Raw genomic sequence first — 14,877 nt, forward strand, 5'->3', positions numbered from 1 at the left:
GCTGTATATCATGGGGGCAGGTTGTAAGGTCCAGTTCTGGTCCATCCTGGGGGCTTTTGTGCCAGTTCAGGAGTGGATGGGGCAGCATTAGCAAGGAAGTGATGATGGCTGGAGTCGGTGTCCAACACAAAGCTATCAGTGTGCTGATATGCTCATGGTGAAAAGGCAGGTAAATTATCCTAAATCTTTAGTGGATATAGTCCTGAGGAGGGTGAACAGGTCTGGAAGGTGAAGGCTTCTTGGATTCAGCACAGGCTTTGGCCTTGAAGGAGAGGGAGACTTCACCAGGGCTGAGCTCCACTCATTTCTAACAAAAGTCAAGCATCAGCCCCAGGTCTTGTCTTTACCAAAGAGGAGACAGTAATGTACCCTCAGCTGTAATCTCTAATTTATTTTTGTTAAGAGGATGTGTGAAATATCTGCTGTTCTTGTGCCAGTGGAAAATTTTATCATACTCTAGAAGCCCACTTGTTTCAGAAACTGGCCCTTGGCAATAACTTTTTCTGGCACCCAACCTGGCCTGGGTCTGAATTGATGACCTCAAGGTAAAATTGCTCTAAATGCCATCATTATGCCCTGGAAGCACTCAAAAAGCAGAAGTCATGGCCTGATTCTCTTTTGCATAAATCTGGATGCCTCCACTGAAGTCCCAGGCACTTCACACACTCTAGAAGTGGAACAAGAGAAAGATGATTTAGTCTCTGAGTTTTTACCTGACGTTGATCTAATCCTGAGATGCTGCAGTAAATGGGATATTGTTTTTTACTTACACAGATGCTGGATCAAGCCTACAGCAATTAACATTCAACACCTGTGCTTCAATCAAGCTACTTTTCTGTAGTAACATCATTTATGTTGAAACTTCTTCTCCTTCAGTCAGTGATCTTTAGGCTTATCTACCTTAGCCTGGTGTAAATACAGGGTAACCCTGGTATTATTGGAGTTATTCCTGATCATCACTGATCACTGGTTTAAATGAAATCTGAATGTGACCCACAGATGACATGTTTTCAGGGCCCTGTAAAGATCAGAGCTACAACAAAAGTTCCCCAGTATTGATCACCTCATCCCTGCCGATGAGAACAAACAAAGCAACGTGGCTGAGATACTATTGTGTTTTCATTCCTTGACATGGTAAAATTTATTGTGCAGCAGGGTCTTCTACATTCTCTGTTTATAGGCATTGTTTCCATGGGTATGGAACCACCTACCCCTGTGCTGGCCCATCCTCAGGGTTTCTCCTCCAAATCCATAAAACTTCCATGCTTGACACGTGCTGCACTGAGAGAGATTGATTGGAGCCAGTCTGAGGGATGGAGAACATTTCCCATCCAGAGAGAGAGGGACCAGGCAGGAAAACAATCCTGGTCTTTGGAAACCCTATCTGTTGACAGACGGAGTTGGTCATCCATGTGGATAGCCCATCTTCTAGATAAGGGGATTTTCCCACGACACCCAGAAAACCCCCTTCATGATCTGCAGCTCAACTTTATCCCAGGTTCACACTCCATCAGAACCAGTGCTTTCAGGTTGCACTGGACACCCAACAGTGGGGTATCTGCCAGCCCAGAGCCCACCCAGGCTGGATTTTCAGAGCCTGTTTCCAACAGCACCTTGCCATGCCCATGGGAATGATGAAGCACTACCGGTGATGAACAGCACGGGACCAAACCTGCTGCACTGCTGCAGAGCAAACTGGACCCTTGTCCAAAATGGTCTTTTGCTGCTGCTTGGTCACATCTTGAAGGTCACTGGTGAGGCCAAACAAGGAGAAACCAATGTCTGACACCTCACTGAGCCTCCCGGGCATCTTCACACCTCCAACCTCGCCACCCCTCAGGAAATCATCCCACTAGAGGGCACTGGGAGTCGATTTTCCATCCCCTTCTCCTAGTTTCTGCTCTTTATTTGAGTTTCTCCTTGCTTAGCGTTCTCCCCACCTCTCCCTCCTCTTTGCTGGCCAGCTCAGACTGTTTAAATTGGAAATTATTTGTATTACTGTCTGTAAATAATAGATGAGGGAGTGAAGTGGAGTTGGTGTCCCTTCCATAAACTCCTCCTCACTTTAATTAGTGCGAAACAGCCTGGTGAGAATGCGAGCTGCCTTGATGCTGGTAATTAAAATTGAAACCACTGAAAAGCTGCTCTATTTTTTATCGGAGCTGCTGTTCGGAGCCGGGAGCCTGCGGACGGCTCTGCAGTAAAGAGTGATAATGAAGGTGTGAATTCCCGGAGGGAGGAGGGGCAGCTGTAGTGATGGCTGAACTTACACCAGATGAAAATGCAGGAGCAATTAGAGGTGGCTGTGTACAAGCTGGGCATCGGAGATTAGTTGGCACCTTGGGAACATGGCAGGGAGGGACAGGGAAGGAGGAGGGATATTTTTTTCCATTTTGAAAAAATTTAATAACAACAAAAAAAAAAAAGGGCGAGGGAAATGGTTGGTAAACTTAAAATAAAGACAAACATGTGCAGTGTCCCTGACTGGCTCTGCTGGCCTGCCTGAGAGAGACATGGGAGGGATGGTGGAAGATAGGGCTGCAGCACAGAGGAAGTGGGCAGGAAGACAATGGGGTACCTTGCATTGGGAAACAGCAGCACTAGCCACGTTGGGCTTTCCAGCAGCTCCATACCTGCCCTTGCAGCAAAGGCTGTCCCCAGGTTGTTTGTTGCTGTCCCCAGGTGTGCTAATCCTCTGTGTGTCTTCTGCATGCCCATGGAACTGATCCAAAGCTGAGTGGTGACCACTGAAGACTTCTTCTCATCTTCTATTAGGCTTTGGATTAGACTCTGTCTCTGAAAAATAGTAACTGTTAACTTGGGTATCCAAGAGTGATGGTGGCAGTGAGGGGACATGGAAGAGCACAAGCAGAGACCCTTGTTGATGTTGATGTTTCTAGCCTAAGAGGAGTTTGGGAAGAGTAGCTATAAGTAATCATATGTTAATTGCTTCCTGCCCTGGCAGGTTTATCCTGGTGTGGGCTCCACCAAACAGTTAACAGTCTCTACTTGGCAGCAGAAAATATGTCAGATAAATATAATGTACTTGGTCAGAGCAGCGAGCCTGCAAAATCTTCTTCTGGCTACAGCCACTTGGCAAGGAAAACACTCTCTGAAAAAAAACCCATGTGAGACAGCAGTGCTCTGGGGGAAGAGGAGCTCCTCCGTTCTCAGAGAGCCGATGGGAGCCTCTACCCAAAGGGCACCTCATTCCACCCTGGCTCATTAGCTGCCTAGACACTGGGGAACACCTGAAGGCATCAAATTGTCTTAATTTAGGTTGAAGAGAAGTTCTGTAGAAAGGAAGTTAAAGAAGCTGCAAATAACCTGCGCTGAATCTGTTGTGGTTTCAGAGGGTTGGTTGGTGGGTGCTTCTTGGATCATGAACTGCTTATGGAGGATGCAGCTCCACGGCAGCTTGCAATGCCATTCCCACTGTGAATTTGGGTTTTGAAGCAGGAGAAGCTCAGACATTCTGTAGGAAGTTCCAGTATTGGAACGAAAAGGTGAAATTTAAAAACTGACTATGAAAGGACCAAACTTAGTATATCCTATAATATCATGATCTTGGAAGAGGTTTAAAATAGCCTGTGCACTAGTGTTCTTGTGCACTAAGAAAGCAAAAAACACTTGCTTAATTTGAAACATACACTTGGACTTTACCAGCATTAAGGATTCTGATAAGTTTTCATTGAAATGTTCAGCACACTTGGATGCCTAACAAACCCCATGTCCTTGTAAGAATGAGCATTTTCTGGTGAAAACCTGCTCAGCTTTTTTTCTTTGTCATTGAGTCACAGTAACAAAATAGTTTTACACTTGAAATTTATCACCTGATGGAAGAATCTGAGAGAGGGCAAAGGAAGGAGAGCTGAGATGCCCATGGCTGGTGTTTTGTTTGTTTTCAGTTAATACAATATTCTCAGGAATATGCTGATCCAGGTATAAAGGACTGTCCACATTGCTGACTAGTGCCTTAGCATATTAGTGAGATCTCAGTGATTCATATTTATTTCCTATTTCTCCTCTCTATGACATCTTCTCTGCCTCTGAGTTTCTAAGGTTTCTCTGTGACTTCATCTGTAAGGTACATGCATCCTCAGAGAGACTTTGCTAAACTCTCCAGAGTTTAGAAACTGGCAGTTTAGAAACCTTGGAGATGGGCAAGTTTAGAATCATTTGAGGCTTAGAGACTCTCAAGAGTTGTATTTTCACTTGTTTTCAGTTTGTTGTAATGAGGCTGTTTTATTTTATTATAAAACAGGCAGGCCTTGCAGTTGAATTAAGCATTTGTTCACTATTGTATACTTTGTTTGACATTATTTTCTCAGTTAAGAAGCTGTATTTTCTCACCTGCTAAGCACGATACAAAAATGTGATCAAGAAGACTTCAAAACTAAGAGGGTGTTTTCTCAAGCCGATGGGAGATGTTTGTTTATCAACTTGTTTCACACGCTGGTCAGTTGCTTTTGTTATTTAAACCAAAGAGAAGGAAGAACAGAAATGTATCTGAGCCATCTTGTGTACAAATAGTTAGAACTCTGAAAGTATCTTTTTGTCTTTTTCAAGACAACTCAGCTGTCAATTTGTTAGAAGGAAAAAAATGACTCTTTAGAAATGCTTATTTCCTTTACTGAATGTTAGGAAATTCCCAGGGAAAAAAAAAACTTATTAGGATAGAACTAAGTTAGAAGATAAATTGAAATTCTTTGATTGAAAGTAATGTTATTAAAAAGTTTTAATTATTGAGAGGAAAATGTAGGAAAGGCACTCAGAGCTAACATAAAAATGATTGGAAACTGGTAATTAAAACAAAATGCTTGAAAATTAAACATCACAAAATATGAAAGTGCACTGATTCATTGCAACACTTAAAACCTGGGATTGCTATTAAGTTGTAGATGGTTGGTTTGAATTCTGTGGGTCTATGTTGATGCTGAAAGTTGGGCAGACACTGCAGGACTTTGCTGGCTGAGGCCACCAGGGTCCACACCCCATGCTTATTTTCCCCCATCCATCTCTCACCATCCTCCATTTAGATTTCTACTCTAAAGCAAAACTTGTTGCTCTTTCACAGAGTACCTGGATGGTCCCTTCCCTAGGTGTTTTTAAAGTTTGCCCATTTGACACTTTCAAATACCTAAAGCTTTATTTTGCAATCTCAATACAATTACCTAAGTTAAGAGCTGTGTCTCTCTGTAGAGCACCAATTTCTGCTCAGGAAAGGTTGCTTTTCTCAGGTGGCCACCTGTAGATTTCTACACATCTACAGAACATCCTTGGGAGCTTCCAGAACTGGGTCTCTGTTTCCTCAGGAACACTTCATGAGGCAGTTTGCACCAGACAGTCCGTTCCCATTGTCAGTGAGCTGGTTTGGGAGGCTGCATCACCAAAATATAACAAGGATCCCTTATATAAGCAAGAGGTAGGAAGTACCTCTGTGGACACTTTCTGTACCAGAAAAGCCACCACTCCTCTGACAGTCACAGCCAGACAAGACCCATCCAGCTTTCTTCTCCTATTAGCATACTGAGGTTTTCTATATGATCAGAGCAGTGAATGTCACCCTGTTGCCTTCCTGTGATGGAAATACTGCCTCATCCCCTCCACTGGGACATCTAGGAAAAATGTCTGAGCCCCACACAGGACAGATGTGACTCCTGCCACCCTCTTTGCCCACAGTGCTCCTTCCCAGAAGGGACTGAGAGAGAGCAATCTTAGACTTGGAAGAAGGTAATTTGAATCGGATGTGAAGTTGTTACTAATTTAATGTTTATCCAATAACAAGGACTTTGCAAAACCCCTTACCTTTTCATGAGCCTCAGGTAACACTGTCAATTCATAATTGCTATGATTCCTTTATCCTGTGGTTTAATAAATAATTTACCTAAATTATTAAAATGAAAATTTCAACATTATTAAAAATTAACCAGGTTAAATGAGCAAACAGTAAATAGAGCTGGGATTGTCCTGCGTGACAAGAGTCCGCAGCTTTTATTGTCTTTTTCCCAGGCGCGGAGGGGACGTTCCTCCCTCCCCCTCTCCCTCCTCCCTCCCTCCACTTCCACTGTTCTACTCTTGTCTTTCACAAACTCCTCTCCTTGATATTAGTTTTCATCTCTGTGTCGTGTTCTCCACTGCTGGTTTACTCTTCCTTCCCATGAAGCCTCTCCGTCCCTGCCATCTCCTCTCTGCACACTGCATTCTGCACACATATGTAGCACAAGATGCCTGGTGGGTCTTTTTGTGTTTCTTTCTCTTTCATCCGTGGCTGGCAATCCCATCTGATGCCAGAAAGACATAGATCCAGAAGAACATACGATCTCCAAAGAGCAGAGAGTTTGTCAGGTCTTCAGGATATGGGCTGCTTCCATTCATGAAAAATTTATTAAATTCTGACTGCTCTTAAAGGATCGCAGCTCTGTCATTTTTAATTGAAACATTCAGTTTGCCCAAAATGAAGTGCTCCATCTTTCAGGCTGTATCTCTTGCCAGATTTTTTTTTTCTTCTCTGTAATTCCTGCTGAACTGCTCCTTCTGCTATTTTCTGGCAGAATTCCTCACTGACTTAAAAGGGTTCCCCCCCTCCCAGGCTTCATCCCATCCATTTTCCCTTTCAGCACATGGGAGTCCTGGAAATGGCCTTTCCTCCTGCCTGGCATTTTTCACACAGAACAGTTGCACCAGTGCAGACCTCGGGGCACACAGCTGATCTTCTCCTGCAGTCCTGGGAGAATTAGGCACCCAGCTCTGTTGAGTTTTGATAAGAGCTTAGGGCCTGTCCATCCCTTCTCCAGGATGCCCACAACACTATTCCACGTTCCCTGCAGACACCTGGGCACTGACAGGCAGATGTGGACTTCTTAATGTGCTCTAATCACACTCTTTTTCTTTTGCTGCTAAGAGACCACAAAGTGAGTCAGGCAACATTTGCTACCAAAATTTAGCTTTATAGACAGGCCCCTTTCTATCCCTTTCTCAGCAGCCCTTGTGTAGTTCCCAGCATTGCCACAGTCCTATTTAGGATGGAAAGCAAAGGAAAAAATCCCACCTCCATGCAGAAGCAGAGGTAGTGTGAGCCAGCAGGATAACTCAGCTGGAATGTGTCCAGGGGACTGTACCTGGAGTGCCTGCTCCTACAATCCACCCCCAGGGGTGAAGCCCCAGGGTACAGTCAAAGTGAAGGCAAATGGATGTACTAAGGCAGTGGTGAGACCCAGAGCCTATAAAACATGGGAGCTGTGTCTGTGGGGAACGTGGCAGTTATTGACTGCACTGTCACATGGCATGGCCCTTTCCTTCCACAGTCAAGGCTGGTATCTGAATTACTTTGGATTTTAACCACAATTAAAGAGCTAATCAAGGTCAACAGCTCCTTTCAAATACAGTTTAGTGCAAAATCCTAATGCAGGAATTACACAAATTGATATTGTCAATATAATAGATTCCAACCAATTGTGCTAAACAAGGTTGTATCAAGTCTGCACTCTGTATTAGGTGAGGGCTAATTCTGTCTAGCAGCAGTAGAGGCGAACAGAAAAACAGATACATCAAGCCTTCACAGTCTGGATTTATTACTGAGGTGGTTTTCACTCCCCTCAAAGAATTCATTAGTCTAAGAAAACAGTGCAGTTCTGAGGATTTGGTTCCATTCAGAAGGCAGAACACACAAAATTGAATGAATGCAATCTATTGGTCTAATATATAGGAGATAGAAGGAAGGGCTGGTCAAGAGAAATGATGAACCTGGAGAATAAATCTAAGCAGCAACCCTTGGTGAAAAAGAAGGTGACAAAAGACTCTGCTCAGGTATCCAAATGGATTGCACTACTTGAGACATCCTGAAGTATCCAGGACACCTGGCATGGCTGGAAGATGTGACAAGAGACCTGCAGAAAACCCCTTTTCTTCCAGCATGGCAGATACTCTAGAGCGTCTCAAATGAACCCTAAGAGATCTAACCCTCTCACATCAGGTGACCTCCTGGCCTCTTTTTGCTTTTCCTCTGAGGTTCCTAAAGGTGGCTAAGGGTTTGTCCTGGGAAAATGGCAGCTGGAAAGAATCAGCCTAGTTCAAGTGTTGAAGGTGGTGCCTTTATCCCTACAGGTAATGGGCCATTAGATCACATTGAAAAGTTTCTTCTGAGCTTTGTAGACATGAGCTAACTCTTTCTCTTCATCTCAGCATCCATTTTTTGACTGCTCTCCTCAGAGGAAATGTGTGGAGTGACCCCAGCCCTCGCTCCCATCCTCCAAACTGCTTTGAATGGTGGGAGACAGTCAACCTTTCCGGGGTCCGTGTGAAAGAAGCTAAATGGGAACATGAAGGTGGTAATAGAGTGGAAGCAGAGCAAGGAAAGCCTTGCTGATGGATTATTAGGCACTGTCAGAGTTTCAGCAGAGTGGAAAACTTGGAGGCTGGGGTGAGTAGTAACCCATGAAAAATCACCTCTTCCTTTTCCTGTTCGTGGCAGGGCAGCGTGTCCAGATCAAAGCCACCCGTCACCACTCGGTCTCAGTCGCACGATTTACGAGGCACTGGGGCACCAGCCCATTAACAGCCCTGGTAATTCATTGCAAGGGCAACAGGAGGTGTAAATCCCCCTCTCCTCCAAACTTACACGTTTACCTAATTGCCCCCCCAATTATTGGACCTGGACATCAGAGGGGTTGATGCTACGAATGAGAAGGGCCACAAGAGGTGCAACTGGGAAGGAGAGGAGACTGAGGAGAGTCTGGAGTGGTCAGCATGGGTGGAGAGGCATGACCCAAGAGGCAGACCCACTTTCCTTTGCACCCATTAAGCAGCAAAAAATCTCATTGGTTTTAATTGCATCTTGACCTTCCGGAGCTCCTCTCGGCCGTTTCCCTCGGGATCGGTGTTGGAGAAGGAGCATGCGTCATGCACATGGGCAGCTGGGAGGCCTCTGCATTTTTTCAAGGTTTGTGAGACATTGTGCTCTACACACGTGGCAGTTCCTGCTGCCAGCAGCTGGCTCAAGGCTCAACAACACCAAAATCATTGATAGCAGCAGGTAACACAGGCTAAGGGGAGATATGAGACCCCAACATGCTTTAGAACCTGAAGACCTAGCAACTCCGAGGTGGAGAACATTGATCTAGCATTCCATCACTTTACTGGTAACACTCAGACTCTGTCTTCCCTTACAGTCTTCTGCAACATGCCTACATTCAAAAATAGCTTTGCAGAAAGCAAATTCTTTGTTGCTTTCCAAAGATAGCAAATATCAGATTTATTCTTTGTTTTCTTGTGTCTGGATAATCCATCCATTTGCTCTCTCTGTCTTTCTCTCTGTCTTTAACCCTCCTTAGTCTGCCATGTCCCATTTTGTATTTCCCATTACTGTTTCTCATGCCATACTCCATTTTCCTTGCATTAGTATCTTTCTGCTCCTTCATGCTTGGCTCCAGCTGTTTCTGGCTTTCAGAAAGTCCCCTTCAGTTTGTTCCTCTCTGATTTTTTTCATTTTTCTACTGTTCCCTGTGTAAATGCTCAACTCTGTATTGTTAGCTAATATTTGATGTCAGAAAACTTGTCTCACCTACATGTCCAGGTTTAAAACACCTATCCATTCACAAGAAAACTATGCATGTGAGTTTTCCTCTTCAACAATCTGTGCACTAGAACTAAATCCTCATCAGAGGTGCTTGCCTTTAAGAGCAGCAGTGGAGATAAATAGGCTCTGAAGCAGAAATGGAAGGCTCACCAGTAGTATTCAGTAAGTGAGATAAGATGGCCAGATCAGTGGAGTGTTTTCTTGCAAAAATCTTTCAAAGTTCTCTTTAAAAAGGGCCTTTTTAAAATTAATTCCACTGCAGTTTCTTTTGTGTCGTTTTTAAGTTACCACTTATCATTTCTTTTTGAAGCAAAACTAGAAAGAGATTTCCATCAATTTCCCTCAGAAACTCATTTTCTTTTTCATACTCTAAAGTTCACAAGAAACATGGCTAATTTCCCAACCACTGGTTGCTGTGCACTTGACCCCATGGTCACAGGAGCAGGCAGATGTGCCTGCAAGACAGGAGAGCACTGGTTTACTGGTTTGGCTCAGCGTGGGACAGGGAAATGAGCAGCTAACTGGGGATGGAAGAGGTCTGATTGTTTCCTGTTCCTCCTCACAGAGCAAACACTGGACCTCAAACCATGACCAAGAATGAGAATCAGGCAATGATCTTTGGTTAAAAGATAACCAGAAAGGGGTTAAATGGAGAGAAAGTGCAAATGAGAAGATACTGGTCTAACTGGGAGAAAAGGGCATTGTTAGGGTAAAATTTGGAAGGAAAATCTATGAGATTTGGGTTCATAAATACCTGCTTCTTGAAAATGTGATTTAGGCACTTCAGTGCTTTTTAGGTGCAAGAAATGCAGGTCTGGTTAAGCAGAAGGAACAATTGCATGTGGCAGAGGAAAGGAAAGTTGGGACACTTTGCCAGTCATGACTTGCTGGGAAGCAGATCTCAGCCTCACATGCAACTTCTCCAGGGTCCATAACCCTGGGAAGACACAAAAAAGAGAAAAGGAAAGGTTTTGATGACTTGTCTGTGTTATTTTCTCAGAAAGGAGCCTTGTAAATGTTCGTGGATGTTGCCATGGGATTTGCAGCCATTTTAGAGCTCAGGGTTATGGTTCGCTCCCACTTCGAAAGGCAGACGGCTCGTCTTCTCCAGTGAGAAGACAAGGGATGAGATGAAGCCCTTCAACAGAGAGGGAGAAATGAAGCAGGGCCATGAGATAACAAACCTTTGATACTGCACAGAAGAGAAGTCCAGGATGTGAAAGGGCAGAGTCTCCACCAGGCCTTGCAACACATGTGAAACCCATCAGGGTCACCGTTCCCGTGGTATTCTGTTGTCTGAGCCATAATACGACACCCTACAGGGAGGGAAAGGCATCCTGTGGGCAGGGGGAAGAGCTATCTGTGCTTTTAAGAGGTTGGCTGGGAATTAAGAGAATACTTTATGGTGGTTACACTCTGAATTTATAGTTTCCTCCTCTTGCTTTTTAATGTTCTCCTGCCAAATTACCTACAGTTTGTCCCATAACTTCAAGCTGCCCTGTGGTCTGACGTGTCCCAGCACCACCTGGGACACATGAAAGAATACAAAACAATCTGTCAAAGAAGAGAAAGGCTGCACTGCAGAATGTAAATTCTTTTCTAGACCTAAACCCTAATTATACAGACACTTGGGTCAGGATTTAATAGATTCGCTCTCATGTGACAGGACAATGGTGACATTTAGATAGAGAGCAAAATTTTTTTCTTCCAAAAGTGTGACTTGGGCAACCCATTTTCAAGAAGGCTTTTGGCTGTGAAGTTCAACAAACATCTACTACCTATTAACTAACCTCTCTGTCTTACTGCTTAGAGGTTTGAGCTACTCTGCACACATCTATTCTCAAGAGAAAGAAGAAGTTCATCATCAGCATCTCCCAGAGCTTCAGAGCACACAGTAGGACACCTGCTCAGAAAAGACTTCCTGATACTTCCCATTGTTTTCCTAGAGAAGCTAAAATCAGGTCACATCTAACTGCTGTTAAAACTTCTGCTGAGAACCTGCTGGGCATTCATTACTTGAAGGTGAATCATTGCCTCAAAGGGTTTGGGAACCTATGTAAAATATTTTTGGAAACCTGACATCATTCTGTGGATGCCTGGCCTTCAAAGCAGACCCTCAAAATTAAGGCTGTGTAGTCCCTAGTGAGAAAGTCTACTGATAGTAGAGAAAATAAAGCCTTCTCCACGGGTGGCATTGTTAACATGAACTTTGTTTCAGAGAGTTAGTCAGGGTTTACAGCTGCCTGTCTGTGTGTCCTGGGGTCTGCCTGTGTCTTTATCTTCATTAGGGTCTTTTCTTGTCTCACAGGCTGTGTCCTCCTGTGTCCCTCTGCAGCTGAACTCATTTCTCCTTCGATCCCTGTCTCTTCCCAGTGGGGAACTCAGGAGCTGAGGCTGCCATGTGTGGACTTCCAGCAGAGGAGTTCCCTGCCACATGTGCCCCCACCAGGAGCAGAAATGCAAGCCTAGCAGTGGGAATGAGCTGCCTTTTCCCACAGCTGCCCTGCCCGATGCCGTGTTCCAGAGGTTCACCTCAGTGGCTCTAAAATAATTAGGAGGTTTGAAGTTTCACATGCCCCGGCAGATAGAGACAGGACAACTCATCTGTTATTGCAACCCCAGTGCACAACGCTTTGTAATGATGTGGGGAATCCTGAACTTGGCAACCTCTCCTTGACCTTTGCCTGAGAGTAGGGTCATCCCCAATATCCGGGGTGGATGCTGGTTGAGCTCATGTACCAGTCTCTCAGCTGCAGAGCAGGGAATCCAAGCGTCCCGACACAGAGCATCACCTGCCAACTCAAGCATTAAACATTAATCCCGGTAGGACTTTCACTCCTCTGTCTCTGAGGGGAAAGCAGATTAGGAATTTGATCTCCCAAGATTACTGTGTGAAAGTCACCCTTGAATAGGCTCCCTGTAGCTTGTCCCATCTCTTGTCCATCTTTTGGGGGTTTTGCTGTTGCCCTTTGGACTCTATTTGTTTTTTTTAGGTTTTCTTCTATTACCTCCTGGGGATTGCAGAGGGACCTGGAGCATATTAAAGTACCTGTATCCTGCAAATTTGGGGGATCTCCAGTGACTGTGAGACCTCCCTCAAAAGCGTGGTGCTTACACTGTGGGGCTCCATTGCCAAAGGAGAGCTCCAGGGTCTTGCTGGGACTCTGAGAAGGCCATAGTTGCATGAGAGAAAAAAATCCTGTGTGTGCAGCAGTGGCTATTTTGCCCTGTGGGCAGGGTGAAGGAATAACCAGTGTGGTATAACAGGGCTTAACTGAGGTGGGCACAGGGCCAGATCTGGCAAAGGGGGGTGTGTGGTAACAAGGGGGCATGGAGAGCAAGGTCCTTTCTCAGCTCTGTAGCCATGGGGACTCTGCTGTTAGGGGAGGTGGTGTCTCCTCAGAGGGGAGCTCATGGTGTGGCAATCAAGGGTGTCTATCTTTGGGCTGCTTGTCCCTCGCTGCTGCCTGCCAGGGCTGGGCAGAGGCAGCCACAGCATCTGAGGTTTGGAAAAGGCAGCGAGCTGAGCCTGTGTTGAAATGAAAAAGGGGGAAAATTAAAAAGAGGAATTCTTTCCAAGACCTGTTTTCCTTGGGACGAGCAGACTGATGATTTAGCAAGATTGCCTGGTTATTTTTCCATGTCATTGCCTTTGGCCCCTTTTTTGGAGCAGCTGAGCCAGAGAGATGGGAAGGCAGCAAAGTCTGAGGAGCAGAGCCAGGGCTGGGGCTGGCATTCACAGTGCAGCCTTGTATCTGCAAAACCCACCAGAAAGAGCAGGAGGCCACAGGAACACCCTCCAGCAGATTTTTTGTCCTCTGACCCTTGGACTGAGCATCTGCCAGGCTCAACATCAGCATGCACAGCATCCTACAGCACCTTTTGCTCCATCCCAGAGTGCAGAAGGAACAACCAGCCCAGGGGAATGGTGTCCCAGACAGAGCTCTTCCCCCATCAAAATTCCTGTTTTTGCAAGCTCCCTGCAATCCCAGACTCTCACTGTGGCTGTTACCCCACAGAGGTGCTGCAGACCGGTGGGAGGAAAGCCCTTCCCTACCTGACCACCATTTCATGTTCAACACTATCATGTTACAACAAAGCAACTCCATAAACCCTCCAAACCTGCCTCCAGCGCCTTGGGTTGGCCCTGCCACGCTGGAGGGAGTCAGCCTCTACCCAAAAAAGCTCTTACAAAGTCAGGTCAGGTCCCCCGTGGGTCCCCAGCTCCTCCCACTGCAATGGGTTGCTGTATGTGTGGAGAACCCAGTGGTCCCCTTCCCGGCTGTGCCTGGCAGGGAGGTGGCAGTGCCAAGCGTGATGCTGTTTAATTCGCGTTGCCGTTCTCCACCGACAGCACCTCTCACAGGGATTGCAGAGTAGCCAGCACGCCGTGGTTGGATTGAGCAGGCAGATTTAATTAAGTTGCGATTTAATTACCTATCAGCATCCCTATTTAATAAAGCTCAGGAGGATTTTAATTTTGAAAAAAATAATAATAATAAATGATATGGCCTGTCACAGAGCGGCAGTAAGGGCACACGGTCCAGGCAGGACGGCGTTGCAGGCAGTGTCCTTGCCCTGTGGGATGAGGCAGGATGTGGTCAGGCTTGGACAGAGCATGCAAGAGCTGGCACAGGATGCAAGGAGAGGAGCGTGACCCTTGGCAACCAGTGTGACAGGCTTGGGGCTCACCTTTGGGCACTCCTGGCTCTGCTTGTTCGTTTTACCTCTCCATACAGAGATTCAAAGGGACTCAGGAGCCCACACCCTGCAACAGCCGGGTGTTTTTTCATATTTTCTTGAAAAAGATTTGTCATTTTTCCTGTCTTCTGAAGCTTCCTAACTCCGATGGCAGGTTGGCTCTTGTGGTGGTTGGCATCTCTCTGGTGTCCTCTCTAGACAGCAAATCCAGGGTGTGGATGCTGCTTGGGGTTTCTGATGACGTTTTGAACACTCCAGGAGAGACCTAGCGGGTTATTTTAAAATGATGTTTAGTTTTGATTTACTGAACCAAAGTCAAAGCTGCGTGTGATGCTCAGGGCCATCAGGATATGGGGAGGTTTGGAGAAGGCACTTTGGCTTCTCTCTGACCAGTAAGTTAAGATGTCAACTAGTGGCTGTGCCCAGCATCTGGGAGAACTTCCACCAAAGATATTCATCCATTTCAGCACTTCAGCCATTATCCCCTTCCAAGCTCCTCCCAGCCTCGCTAACCTGTACACAACATTCATCTAACTGTTTTGCTGGAGATGTTTCCTAAGGGTTTAATTGTGCTTGAGGTTTTATTTCTTTTGGGCCAG

At 45.6% G+C, this 14,877-nt stretch overlaps 1 long non-coding RNA gene across 1 annotated transcript; it reads right to left on the reverse strand.

Moving 5' to 3' along the window:
- Positions 1-306: 306 nt before the first annotated feature.
- LOC127480944 (uncharacterized) lies at positions 307-2,832 on the reverse strand. The gene is made up of 3 exons (XR_007908120.1): positions 2,634-2,832; positions 1,212-1,384; positions 307-667 (listed from the first exon to the last, which is right to left on the reverse strand). It is a non-coding gene; the product is annotated as an uncharacterized LOC127480944 (long non-coding RNA).
- Between the last annotated feature and the right edge of the window lie 12,045 nt (positions 2,833-14,877).

This window comes from Manacus candei, unplaced genomic scaffold (assembly GCF_025592945.1).
Source record: "Manacus candei isolate 608988 ecotype Guabito, Panama unplaced genomic scaffold, ASM2559294v1 h1tg000002l, whole genome shotgun sequence".
In the NCBI taxonomy this organism is placed as follows: domain Eukaryota; kingdom Metazoa; phylum Chordata; class Aves; order Passeriformes; family Pipridae; genus Manacus; species Manacus candei.